Source organism: Fukomys damarensis, unplaced genomic scaffold (genome assembly GCF_012274545.1).
Source record: "Fukomys damarensis isolate Sample0158 unplaced genomic scaffold, DMR_v1.0_HiC HiC_scaffold_11, whole genome shotgun sequence".
Taxonomy (NCBI): Eukaryota; Metazoa; Chordata; class Mammalia; order Rodentia; family Bathyergidae; genus Fukomys; species Fukomys damarensis.
This window is the reverse complement of record NW_022900923.1, coordinates 33948946-33960790: the sequence shown is the minus strand read 5'-3', so window position 1 is coordinate 33960790 and position 11845 is coordinate 33948946. Positions and strand designations below refer to the sequence as shown.

Sequence of the window (11845 nt, the reverse complement as noted above, 5' to 3'; positions counted from 1 at the left end):
CAAAAGTGACAGTGGACATTTTCAGGTCTCTGTTCAGGGATGATTGCTGAGCGGTCTTGTTTTTTCATGATCCCCATGGTCATGTGTGGTTTTATCTAATTGCTGATGCTCTGTGAAATTATTTGTATCTAGGGCCAAGGATTTGGCTCAGAGGTTCCACTGACTGCCTCGAAAGTACAAGGGCCTGAGTTCTATCCCTGGTACCAAAAAAAAAAAAAAAAAAAAAAATTATTTATATCTAGCGGGATAGCATCGTGGTCTTCATGACAGAAGACATGCCTTTCTTTTTGCCTTAGAGAAGGTAGAGGGCCAGAATGAACCACCTCCGGTGCTCGATTAGTAGGTAAATCATTTCAAGCAAACAGCTTCACGGGTCTCTGAACTGTGTTTGGCCCTTATAAGATAGTAAGAGTCGGTGATATTGGAATTAGAGAGACTTGTGATGAAATCGCAATTCCATCCTCTGTAAGCGTGGCCCTGGGCAAGTTTTTCATCCGTAATTAGAGATAGAAATATTGTACTCTGAGAAGCAGTATATTGTGATTATCAAGACCCTGATCTCTAGAATCAGATTATGTGAACTAAAAGCCCACCCTACAAAACTATAATCTCAGCAAGTTTACTTACCTTTTGATTCTTTATGTGCCAGATGAGAGAATAAGAACGTATTTGCTTAGGGTTGCTAAAGAATTAAGTGATAAATTATTTGAATGTGATTCCTAAAGTTCATGTGTTGGAAACTTAAACCCTAATGTAATAGTGTTGAGAGGCAGGACCTTTAAATGATGATGAGGCCACTGCCAAACTGCAGGGATTAATGTCACTATCACAGGAGTGGGCTCATTATCAGGAAAGTGAGTTTGTTATAAAAGTGAGTTCAGCACACTTTTGCTCAGTTTCTCTCTCTCTTTCTTTCTCTCTCGCACTTTCTCCTTCCACCATGGGATGAAATAAAACCCTCACCAGATGCCAGCGCTAATTAACATTTATACTTCTTAAAACCTCAGGTTAGAAGTTACTTTCTCAAGAATACCATCCCCAATCCTCAAATTCAGTCCAACTTTCCCTTTTACATATTCTCTAGATTTTGTGGACACTACTGTCATTTCTGTGTTCACATTTCTGTGCTCACTGAAGTGCTTGGCATATGTTGTGCACATAAAATTTTTTGAAAGCAGAAAAAATACTTAACTCTGTGGATTCCATCATTTAATGGCAAGACCCTGAATATATAAAGGGATAATGGTGAGACTTTACGTGGTGAACGCTGACCCATGCCAGTGGCAGCATACCTCCGGAATAGTCAGAACTTGTTTGGTTAATGATTGTCAGCTTCCACCTTCTAGCGACCGTGCCTCCAGCCTCCACGTCAACCTCCAATCAGGGCATTCCTAACTCCTTCCCTTTCCCTCATAATAAAGCTTTTCTACTTCCTGTCTGCCTCTGAGACTGCATCAAATCCCAAGTTATGACAGCTGCTAACTCCCTCACTATAGTAAGCACTGAATAAATTGCCTTTGCTTGGTCTCCTTTGCATCATCTTCATTTAATTTTACAGTGGAAAATTACCTTTTGAGCACAGGCTCTTTCTTTTTGAATTATAACTGTGTAACTTAAAATATATTATTTTTGTTTTACGTGAAGTAAACATGATACAGGAAATACCAGTGATGGAATATGAAATACTATATTTCCCTACCTGTTAGATGTCTGATACACCAAGCTTGTGTTCTCCAAAAATCAAAGAATGAATTCTAGGAACAACAGAAGTTAAGAGTAGGAAGATATCTATTGATAGCATAGCTCCTGAGAGGTAGGAGGGCCCCCCAAACGGATAGCTGAGGACTCCTCCACTTTACAGCTGAGTTTTATGGAATAAAACCCACATGGGTACAATGTGGGTGACAGCTATGATCAACCAATAAGGTTACAAGTGCAGTCACTTAGGTAATGGTGGTCCAGTTGGGAAACAAGTCATGTAACAAGCATGGATGGAAATAACAAAGACTTCTAGGAAATGGTGGGTTTAGAGGTCCTGGTCACTCACTGAGGTGACTGATGTCTACCTAGACTTTGTTAGGCACCATGTTTGTCCTTTGAGATAGTATGCAGGTTTGGTCATCTTAACTTACGTTGAAGCTTCATCTCCAAAAGATGTGTCTCTGGCCACAGTTGTGATGTGTTTCACCTGTGTCCTGGCCCTCTTGAGGACCTAGACCTATATGACCGCCTATAATATTTCTACTCAACTCAGATGTCTATAATACTGATATCACTTAAAAAGTTGTTATGTCATTTGTCTACTTTCTAAAACATGAAATTACTTGAGAAACAAAAGATATGCATTAAAATAAACGAAGAATTCATACTAAATAAATTTACTTTATATCAAGGCAATGAAATAAAGAGGTATAAAACATGATGACAAGAAGTATAAAATGTAAATAAAACATCATATTTGAATATTTTGTCATTATCACTAAGGGAAAATCTATATTATGAAATTTTATTCAGAACAGATTTTTAGTTTGAGAACTAAACAGTGAGCTAACTGTAGAGCTGATCTATTTGTTAAGTATCTTTCCACAGAAGTTCACACATAATCATGATTTCTTGTGTTCTAAAATATCACATATTTAACCCAACACAATATGAAAATTATGATGATGATTAACATTCTGGCTGTGCTTTTAACGTTTTTAATAATTTAAAAATAATACAACCACTGATGTATTTTATTTTATTTTATTTCATTTTTGAGACAGGGTTTTACTTTATACTCCATGCCAGCCTTGAACTGACTCTGTAGTCTGGATTGGCTTTAAGCTACATATCCTCCTGCCTCCATCTCCTGATTTCTAGCGCTCAAGGTGTACACCACACCTAGCTCTACTAATGGTATTTATCTCACTTTGCACATTCTTAACAGGAATCAGAGGGTCTAGTTTGGACAAGCAAGTACTAAAAATATTTTCTGAAGTGTAAAGTTATATATATTTCCTTTTTTTCTTTTTTTGGTACTGGGGATTGTACTCAGGACCTTGCATTTGTGAGGCAGGTGGCAGAAAATGTATTTCTTTTTCTGTGAGTTGGGAAATAGAACCTAAATGTAAGGTTAACAATATTGAAATAATTATACCATACACGATAAAAATGTTTTGCTTAATAAAAAGTATAAGCTGGGTATGGTGACATATACCTGTAACCCCAGCACTAATGAGGCTGAAGCAGGAGGATAGAAGCAAGTTCAAGGCTAACCTGGGCTACATGGTGAGTTCAAGTCTAGCCTGAACTATGTAGCAAGACCTTGTCTCAAAAAACAACAAACAAAAAGTGCATTACTTTTCAAAATACAGCTGTAAATTTTTGTTCACTGCTAAATTAAAATAAGTTCTATACTAGAGTGTAATGAAGTAGTCATTACGTTTACCAAGTATTAAATGTCTGTGTTTTGTTTATAGCTAGATGTTCCCTCAAAGCCTCAGGTGCTCAGAGGGTGGGCTTGTGGCAGATGGGAATTACAGGGGCACCACAACTGTCTTTGATGTGAGCAGTCCTGGTCAGAAGAGGCGGTCACTGGGGTTGTGGCCTGGGAATGTGTCTCTCCCTTCCTGGATTCTTGCTTCTGCTTTCCCAGCTTCTAGGTTGCTGTGACATGAGCAGTTTTCCTCCACTACGCCCCTCTACTATGCCTTCTTGCCTTGGAGCTGGCCAATAATGAACAAAAACCCTGAGCCAAAATACACTTCTCCTTTAAGGAGTGGGTGTCAGGTATTGTGTCCCAGTGGCGAAAAAATGACTAAGTGTGCAACACTGTGTGCCTAGTTTTAGAACCTGGGAATCTGATAATAAACGAAATAGCTGAAGCTGCTGCCTGTATGCATCTTACAGTCCCTCTCACTCGTGTTTTTCCTATCTCTATCTCTGTCTCTCTAATGCTGAGGAACCCAGGTTTTCACACTGAGATACATCCCAGCCTTTTATTCTTTCTTATTTTGGACCCAGGGTCTTCCTGAGTTGATAAATTGGTCAAGCTGGGCTCAAACTTGCAATCCTCCTTTCTCAGATTCCCAGAGTGCTGGGATCACAGATGTGTGCCATCATGCCTGGCTTGGCATTGAGGAAGACTGATAATAAATATAAATACCTATGTGCATACAATGTCAAGAGGAGGTAAATACTCTGAGAAAATATAAAGCTGTAGGGATAAAAAGTGTTACTACATATAATATCAGAGAAGGGCTCTTTGATAAGCTGTCTTATTATATAAAAAGTAACTAGAAAAGAGTTTGATTAGGTATCTTCCTGAATTGCTCTCATTCAGCCCATATTTGCACTGTAGAAATCATTAAATTTTAAGTGAACTAGGAGTATGAATGAAGATTGTAGCAGTGTGTATATGTTTCTGGAGACTGAAATTTACATGGAGCTATATACTTAGCCTTTTAAAAATTTTAAAAATTTTCAAATAGGGTCTGTATATAAGTATATATACACCTATCTACAAATTCAGATGGTGATGAATGCCCTGAAGAAGAAAGCAAGATAAAAGTGTTGCTATTTTATAGAAGTTGATCAGGAAAGGCTTCTGAGATTAAAAGGGAGCTGTATTAAATTAAGGGAATTTGATTAGAGGCACTCTTGATGCATTATTCCCTCACACCTCTGCATCAATCATTACATCACAAAGAGAGATTCAGTGGAATGAGAATGTCACCATAACTTGTTTTGAAATGCCATTGACATTTCTCATTCTTCAATGTCAGACAAATAATGTTTCTCAATTATGAATAAAAATTTATTCTCAGTTTGTGCCTTTGTTAGATTTTCTGCAACATATTTCACTCTTTTATGTCAAAAAATAGCCAAGCATGATGGCATATGCCTGTAATCCCAGCACTTGAGAGACTTAGGCAGGAGGATCACCATGAATTTGAGGCCAGCCTGGGCTACAAGGTGAGTGCAAGGGAGGCCTAAACTAATGAACAGAGAACATGTCTCAAAAGGGGAGAAAATTAAAACTGTCCATCTTTTGCTACAGTTTAGATCTAGACTATCCCCAAAGTCCCGTACGTCTAAAGAGTAGTCCCCCAGCTTGCAATTGCTGGGGGGAACCTTTAAGAATTGGGGCCTAGTACAATAAGATGGAAAACAGAAGAAACAGATTCCTAGGTACATATGAATTACCAAAGTTGAATGAGGAAGATGTTAAAATTCTGAACAACCCAATATTAATCAATGAAATTGAAAATATAATTAATAACTTACCAAATAAGAAAAGCTTGGGTCCAAATGGCTTCACTGCTGGATTCCATAAGATGTTTAGGTAAGAGCTAATGTCACTACTTCTCAAACTCTTTAACTGAAAGGGAAGCAATACTCCCAAAGTCATTCCTGGAAGCAAACATACTGGCAAACAGCAAGATACTGGCAAACAGAATTCAAAATATCATCAAAAGGATCATATACCCTGACCAAATAAATGGGTCAATTCTTAGGGATGCAGGGATGGTTCAACATACGCAAATCAATAATTGTGATACACTTGTGATTTGTACTACAAATCAATACATGTAGCATTAATAGAGCCAAGGGCTGGGGATTTAGCTCAGTGGTTCCACTACCTGCCTTGCAAGCATAAGGTCCTGAGTTCAATCCCCAATACCAAAAAAAAAAAAAAAAAGAGCCAAGGACAAAAACATATGATCATCTCAATAGATGCAGAAAAAGTGTTTGACAAAATCCAACACCCATTCATGATAAAACCCTGCAGAAAATTGGAATACATGGTCTCTATATCAACCTGATAAAAGCTATCTATGAAAAACTAAGAGCCAATATCATACATGCTACGTGATCAAAAACTAAAATCCTTCATATTAAAATCAGGAACAAGACAAGGATGTCCACTATCAATACTCCTATTCAATATAGTTTTGGAAACAGCCACAGCAATTAGATAAAAGAAACAAATAAAAGGAATAAAGATAGGAAACAAAGAAGTTAAATTGTTATTTTTTGCAGATGACATGATATTCTATACTGAAGACCCCAAGAACCCCACCAAAAGTCTTCTAGACTTTATAACCAAATTCAGTAGAGTAGCTGGATACAAGGCCAACACACAAAAATCAATAGTTTTCCTGTATAAGGACAATAGACACAATGAAAGAGGAACTGTAGAAAAAACTCCCTTCATAATAGCATCCAAAAAATGAAATATGTAGGAATCAACCTATCAAAAGAAATCAAAGACCTCTATCCTGAAAACTATAGCACTCTGAAAAAAGAAATTGAAGAGGATATCAGAAAATGAAAAGACATCCTGCCTTGCTCCTGGGTAGGAAGAACCAATATAGTGAAAATGACCACACTTCCAAAATTGCTATATAGATTCAATGCAATTCCAATTGAAATTTCAACAGTATACTTCACAGACCTTGAAAAACAATCCAAAAATTCATTCAGAACAAGAGAAGACCTAGAATAGCAAAAGAAATTCTAGGCAACCATGACAAAAGAGGAACTGTAGAAAAAACTCCCTTCATAATAGCAACCAAAAAATGAAATATGTAGGAATCAACCTATCAAAAGAAATCAAAGACCTCTATTCTGAAAACTATAGCACTCTGAAAAAATAAATTGAAGAAGATATCAGAAAATGAAAAGACATCCTGCCCTGCTCCTGGGTAGGAAGAACCAATATAGTGAAAATGACCACAATTCCAAAATTGCTATATAGATTCAATGCAATTCCAATTGAAATTTCAACAGTATACTTCACAGACCTTGAAAAACAATCCAAAAATTTATTCAGAACAAGAGGAGACCTAGAATAGCAAAAGAAATTCTAGGCAACCATGACAAGGTAGAGGTATCACAATCTGAAACATGAAACTACACTACAAAGCTACTGTGATAAAAACAGCATGGTACCTGCAAAGAAACAGATCTAAGGATCTATTGAATAGATTAGAAGATGCAGAAACAATGCCAAACATACTCAGCCAACTCATCTTCAACAAAGGAGCCAAATACCCTTGCTGGAGGAAAGATATCCTCTTTAGTAAATCATGCTGGAAAAACTGGGCTTCAACTTGCCTAAGATTAAAACTAGACCTATAATCGCTCACCATACACTAAACTAAAATAAAAATGGATTAAAGATTTAAATATTAAAACAGAAACACTAAACCGAATGGAAGAAGGTTAAATAGAACTCTTAAAGACATAGGCGTAGGAAAATAGCTCATGAACAAGACCTCAGTTGCACATGAGCTAGCACAAAGAATCAACAAGTGGGATCTCTTCTTATTAAAAAGTTTCTGCACAGCAATAGAAACCACCAACTGTGTGAGGAGACAACACACAATATGGGAAAAAAATTTACGAGCTGTTTCTCAAAGGTCTATTACTTCGAATATATAAAGAACTTAAATAAATCAGACCTCCCAAATTTAAAGACCCAATCCAAAAATGGGCATCTGAAAAATAGACATTTGTTAGACAAAGAAGTAGAAATAGTAAATAAACATATGAAGAAATGTTCAACATCACAGGTCACTCGAGAGAGAACAACTCTCAGATTCCACCTCACCCCAGAAAGAATGGCTGCTATCATGAAATCAACCAATAAAATATTGGTGGGGCTCTGCAGAAAAAGGAACCCTGCTCCACTGCTGGTGGGAGTGCAGACTGGTGCAACGACTGTGGAAATCAGTGTTGAGATACCTCAGAGAACTAGGATTGGAGGTCCCTTCTGATGGATGTATTCCCCTGCTGGGTATCTTCTCAAAAGAATTAAAATAATCATACCACAGCAATATATGTGCACCCATTTTATAATGGCATTTTGTACTAGCTAAAACTTGGAAACACCCCAATTGCCCATCACCTGGAGACTGGATAAAGAAAATGTGTGGTTTTTTTAATAAAATGGAATACTACTTAGTCATAAAGAATGAGAAATCAGAGACATTTATAGCTAAATGGATGCACATTGAGGCAATACATTTATATGAAATAAATAGGACAGACATGTGTAAATAGCAAATAGTTACTTTGGTGTGAGAAAGTGAAAGTGTAAGTAAGGATCAAAAGGCATAATAGATAATTTGAAACAGGAAGAAAAGGGGACAAGGGAAGGGGAAGTGGGAGGGGTAGGGAAAAGGAAAGAAGGGAATAAAATTAATATGAGAAAAGGAAAAAAATGGAAACAAAGTCTTTATAAATAGGGAAGAGTGGAGGGGTTAAAGGGAGGGCAGGGGAATGGGGAAAAAAGAAGAACCAAGATAGGTGATGTAGAGGTACTATTTCCAATGATAAACGTCACCATACTGTATACCTAAAATGTTTCAATAAAAATAATAAAAAAAATAATTGGGTCTAGTAGAGGTCATTTAGGTCACTGGCATGCGTCCTTGAAGGGGATTGTGGGAACCTGACTTCTTTCTCCTTTACTCTCTCCTATCCTATGGGGAAATAGGAAACAGTTTTGCCCTCACTGTTGTCACGGTGTATTGCCTTGCCACAGGCCCAAGATCAGCAGGACTAATGAACTGTGGAGAGAGACCTCAAAACCTCTGCGCCAAAATAAAGCTTTTTTTTGGATGCGGGGGTGTCAAGACAGTGTCCCACTGTGTAGTTCTGGCTGGCCTTGAACTCACTGTGTATCCCAGATGCCCTGAACTCACAGTGGTCCTCCTGCCTCCACATTTTTTTTGTATAAACTGATTACCTCAGGTGTTTATTATAGTAATAGAAAACTAACACAATTATCAAGTACAGTTTTGGTGTCAACTATGATTATATTCACTAATAATATAGAAAATAGAGCTCCTGCACTTATTCCTTCCTTTTGCTTTAGAGCAAATAAAAGTAGTTGAGCACCGGGCCAGCTGCTGGGTGGGGCCTGTTCAGTCTGAAGTGTGGGCCCTGCAGGCCTCCCGCCTCCCAGAAGCAGTGGGGGGTAGGGGTGGGATGTGGCAGGAGGGACCACCAGGCACTGGGATGTCCAAGAGTGCCAGGACCCATTGCCATGGTGACAGCATGATCTGTACACTCACATATACACAAGCTGAAGTGTCTTCACTCGTGCCAGAAAGCACGCAAAATTAAACACCTCCCTTCCCTGTAGGGCAACTGAAGAAGCAAATTAGGACTACAGGTGAGCTTACTGAGGGACCCTTCCTATCCCCTGAAAGGCCTGAAGAGCTGGTAGAGCTCTCTGGGTTTGATGTCCAAGGGGAGGCCACTGACAAACAGTCTGCACCTCATGGCGGGGGCATCGCCTCCGGGCTCGAACGGGTGGCCTCCCAGGGCTCACCTTCTGGCTTCAGGCCGCTCAGGGCTCGGGGTGCTGGGTGCAGGCAGCGTGTCACGACATCACATCTTCCATATCTACAGGAGGACAAAGCATCCAAATGTGAGGATTAGGAAACAGATCTGTGCCAACGTCACGCGTGTGCGTTCCACCAGGTGGCACTATGAGTTACAAATGTGTAGGGCAAGGCTTGTAGGCCACCCAAGATCTTCAGAAAAGCATAATTTGCTCACATGTGAAAAGGAAACACATTTTCTAGTCATGGCCTTCCAAGTTTATTGATATGGATATTTTAGAAAATATATTTTCTTGTTCCAAAAATAATATAAATCTATTGTTCATGGCATACCAGGAGCTAATTCTTCAGAAAAACTGAAGTAATAAAGTGATCACATTCTTTTTTTTTGTGGTATGCACAATTGAACTCAGGACCTTTTTTGAGACAGGCATGGTACCGCAGAGTTAAATCCGAGGCCCAAGTTATCACATTCTTTAACAGCAGTTCCACTAATTTGTGGTATATCTATTATCTCCATTATTATACTAGGAAATAGTTTCGAAATTTCTTGTTTCCAATTCTATCAAAAGAAAACAGCCACTTTTTTGAATCCCTCATTATCAGGACTCAAAACGCTTAAGTATCTTTCAGTTGTGATACTTTAAACATTCTGAATGAATTCTTAGATAATGCTTTTCTTACTATGTTGGCAGATTTTAATATACCCAAGAAAGATATTTACTTTTTTTTTTTTCCTGTACTGGAGATCAAACTCAGGACCTTGTGCTTGTGAGGCAGGCACAGTGCCACTGAGCTACATCCCTGGTCCTTCCATCTCCTTTTTTAGTTACGAAGAAGAACCTTCTTGAACATGGTAATTTTGAGTAACACCTAAGACTCCATTTGTTGTGGCCTTTTATCCCCAGGTATCTCTAAAAGACCAGATAAGTCCTGCAGTATAACAAAAGATACAGTTTGTATTTGGTTTTTGCTTTGGATTTGATTCCTGGCACTGAGTTTCTAAAACCCTTGAAATTTCCTGAGTGTTAGAATGTGTTCTGTTGTTTATGATGAGCCCATTTTTACGTACTGAGTTCACCCTATTGAGGGATTCAAGGTGGGACCTTAGAGAGAGCTACAAGGGAGAAGGTGGGCATGCTCGGTGTTTTGGACTTTTCAAGCCCCCATGTCTACACTGTGCAGGGAGGACTGGAGATTGAATTAGAGCACCAGTGACCAATGATATGATGAATTTATCTATGGAATGAATTTTTTTTTCCTTTTTTGGTACTGGGGATGGGGGATCGAAGAACACTGGTCCTTGCTCTTGCAAGGCAGGCAGCAGAACCACTGAGCTAAATCCCTGGCCCTGGAATGAAACTTTGACGAACATTCTTGGATGACAAGGTTTCAAGGAGTTTACAGATTGGTAAACACACCAGTTTGCTAGGTGGCTAAAAAGAGAGACGGCCTGGAAGCTCTGAACCAACCCTCACATCCCCTACCAGAGGAGGGAGACAGACAGAGAGAGACGGAGAGAGGGAGAGAGAGAGGGGGAAGAGAGACGGAGGGAGAGAGACAGAGATGAGGACACACACACACACACACACACACACACACACAGAGGCAGAGATAGAACAAAAGGCAGGCAGGGGATGTACCTCAGTGGAAAGGCCCTGGGTTCAAAAGTCTGGATTGTCCTAATAATTGTTTAGAATTTTAGACATACCATTTGTGACCTTTTACTTTAACAAACAGGTGTCAGTGACGTCAATAAAAATAGTTGTTGACCCACCTGGCCAAGTACAGAGACGCACAAAGGGTTACTATTACCATCACTGAGCGGCTCAGGAAATCTTGTCACTAGCAGCTCTGGCGCATTTCCAAGGCATGGCAAAACATCGCTGGGCTATTTTATTTTCTAATTTCATTTTCATCTTGAAACAATCTTGAATTATGTTTCTTTACGAGGGACGTTGCACACTGGATTACTTTTCTTCTAAAAAGGGTGTAAAATCCAGCAGTCCCACGACGCTTGCGGGCTTTGGATCAACAACCTGAGCGAAGAAGGTGCCACCCACGCAGAAACCGCTCCCCCGCCCGGGAAGCTGTGACGTCCTGCCACTTTGATTCTTTGGGGGCATTCATTATTTTTCTTCTCCGTCTCCCCTGAATGTTTCTCCCGCCTGTGACCCTTTATAAGTTTCCAAAACCCTAAAAGAAACAGGGTTAGGGCCTGGGGACCCGGGTAAGCGAGCACCGTCTCCATTGGGGGGGAATGCGCCTCCGCGCCGAGGCCCCGCCCCTCACGCGACGTCCTGCCACTTTGATTCTTTGGGGGCATTCATTATTTTTCTTCTCCGTCTCCCCTGAATGTTTCTCCCGCCTGTGACCCTTTATAAGTTTCCAAAACCCTAAAAGAAACAGGGTTAGGGCCTGGGGACCCGGGTAAGCGAGCACCGTCTCCATTGGGGGGGAATGCGCCTCCGCGCCGAGGCCCCGCCCCTCACGCGCCCGGCGGTAGG

General features: G+C 39.7%; 1 protein-coding gene and 1 long non-coding RNA gene across 5 annotated transcripts in view; one reads left to right on the top strand and one right to left on the bottom strand.

Annotated features, from left to right (window-relative positions):
* Positions 1 to 5249: 5249 nt before the first annotated feature.
* LOC104851558 lies at positions 5250 to 11586 on the bottom strand. 2 transcript variants are annotated; one of them, XR_777240.3, is made up of 3 exons: positions 11116 to 11586; positions 9272 to 9399; positions 5250 to 5362 (listed from the first exon to the last, which is right to left on the bottom strand). It is a non-coding gene; the product is annotated as an uncharacterized LOC104851558 (long non-coding RNA). The 2 variants fall into 2 exon arrangements; XR_777241.3 differs by having other exon boundaries at positions 9326 to 9399.
* Glrx2 (glutaredoxin 2) overlaps positions 11184 to 11845 on the top strand; it is a 24011-nt gene continuing 23349 nt past the window's right edge. Inside the window, exon 1 of one of the 3 annotated variants that reach the window (XM_010608754.3) lies at positions 11184 to 11208. The gene's annotated coding sequence lies outside the window, so the exon portion shown is untranslated. Of the gene's footprint in view, positions 11209 to 11704; positions 11769 to 11845 lie in introns of those variants that run through there. The other 2 variants (XM_010608753.3, XM_010608755.3) reach the window with 2 other exon arrangements.